This window comes from Pan troglodytes, chromosome 1, assembly GCF_028858775.2.
Source record: "Pan troglodytes isolate AG18354 chromosome 1, NHGRI_mPanTro3-v2.0_pri, whole genome shotgun sequence".
In the NCBI taxonomy this organism is placed as follows: Eukaryota; Metazoa; Chordata; class Mammalia; order Primates; family Hominidae; genus Pan; species Pan troglodytes.
In genome coordinates, this window is record NC_072398.2 from 100036868 (window position 1) to 100038926 (window position 2059).

The following is a 2059-nucleotide window of genomic DNA, read 5'->3' on the forward strand; positions in this document are numbered from 1 at the left end:
AGTCCTATACGTTCTAGTCTGCGAATTAAAAGCCATTATTTGAAGAAGGGTGCCCAGGCTCCATCTGGCCGCCGAAAGTTTGCTCCGCAACGCAGGCTAAGGACCAGCTTCTTTGGGCGAGAACAGATGCCTGGGAGGGAGGGAAAAAAGGGAGAGACAGACGTCACTTCCCCTTGCCGGCTCAGGCAGCGGGTTGGTCGGCTGAGTGGCAGAAAGACAGACGGGGACCGGGAAAGGCACGGCCGGTGACATCATGGATAGGGCGACTTCTGTGTAGATGAGGCAGCCCAGGGGCTGCTGCTTCCCCACCTGCTGCTTCACCACGAAGGAGTTCCCGAGCCATGGGAGCGGGTTCAGGACCGCTGGTCGGACCTGAGAGTCCCAGCTGTGTGTCAGGGCTAGGAGGGCTCAGGGGTGCGCGGGGCAAGCGACCGTGAGTGTAAAGGGTGAGGTGTATGAGGCTGTGGCGGGGCGGAGGTGCGGGACTTCATACTTACCCGGCAGGGGAGATACCATGATCATGAAGGTGGTTTTCCCAGGATGAGGTTTATCCATTGCACTCTGGATGTGCTGACCCATGTGATTTCCCCAAATGTGGGAAACTCGACTGCAAAATTTGTGGTAGTGGTGGACTGCGTTCGCGCTTTCCCTTGTTATTTTGTAGTTTCAAGAATAAGTTGTACTTTAAGTGTTACTTTTTTCTTTCATTGGTTTGTGGCTTGGTCCTGTTATTCTTACAGTGGAAGGCTGAGGAATAGGAAGTAAGGTGTCGCTTTTCCGCTGGAGGAGAAATAGGAAGCGTCAGCCTTAACACAAGCAAACTAGCACGAAGGCCGCACAGCTCTTCCCTTTCCACGCAGGGCTGCTTTTTGCAGAGGTTGATCCATGGTCTCCAGTGTCTTGGGTTCTCACGCTCTGTGAAAATCTTCGTGTTTTTGTCTAGCCCCCAAGAGTCACCTTTTACACAGCCTCTGCTTCTAACCCTAGCCCCCTCAGGAGTTTGTAGGATTTCTGCGCTAGCGGGGAATGTGTTCTCACCTCATAGAGCTAGGTACAAACTACGCAGAAGGGCGCTGTTCTTTGGGATGAAAACAGGGCCTTTGGGGCTCTTAGTGTCCCCGTTGGGCTGTAGACATAACACGCTTACTTTGTGGAGGGGAACGACTTTACCAGCGCCCAGGTGCCCTAATGAATTTCCTCGAGGCCGGCAAGTCAGAACCGCAGTCTCACCTGTCTTGGCTGAAATGCGCTGCGATCTTCCCTGAAATATAAGGCGGGAAGTTTTATGAGCAGCGGGGTCCAGTTTCCCTACTATCTCCTGCCGTTTACATATCTAGTCTTTCTTCAGACTTTATTTAAATGACAGCTTCTTGTTTGATGTCTCGCTTCCATATCCTACATCCATTGCCAGGCAACTTTCTAGACAGCAACCCGACCCATCCTTCCCACCCCTAAGCAGCCCTTTCCTATTTCTGGCGCCAGTGTCCTCCCCGGTCCCTCTTTCTTCAGGCCCTCGCTTATCACCTTCATGGACAGAAAATACTTAGCTCTCTCTCAACCTGCAGTTTGCACCTGACACGCGTCAGTACCCTGGCAAATTCCTTAATAACCCTTCTCAAATGGCACTGTAAATTCATCTCTTTTTAACTCCCAGAAGTATCTAATTGGTTTTGTCCCTGCATTGCGTGAATACTAGTATTCCACTACAAAAGAAAACCCCAGGCCTAGCGATGGCGGTTCTGGGCATTGTGCCAGCCTCTCCCAAGGTATGTTTTCTGACCTCACCTACTTCTGATCAACTGAGATCAGGAGTTCGAGACCAGCCTGACCAAAATGGTGAAACTCCATCTCTACTAAAAATACACACACAAACACACACACACACGAAAGCAAAAAAAGCTGGACGTGGTGGTATGTGTCTGTAATCCCAACTACTAGGGAGGCTGAGGCAGAAGAATCGCTTGAACCCAGGAGGCAGAGGTTGCAGTCAGCCGAGATCATGCCATTGCATCCCAGCCTGGGCAACAGAGTGAGACTCTGTCCCAGAACAAAACAAAAC

General features: G+C 51.2%; 1 non-coding gene across 1 annotated transcript; it reads left to right on the forward strand.

The window, feature by feature from the left end:
- Nucleotides 1-489: 489 nt before the first annotated feature.
- Nucleotides 490-653, forward strand: LOC112207625 (U1 spliceosomal RNA). Its single transcript, XR_002942053.1, has one exon. It is a non-coding gene; the product is annotated as a U1 spliceosomal RNA (small nuclear RNA).
- The last annotated feature ends 1406 nt before the right edge of the window (nt 654-2059 follow it).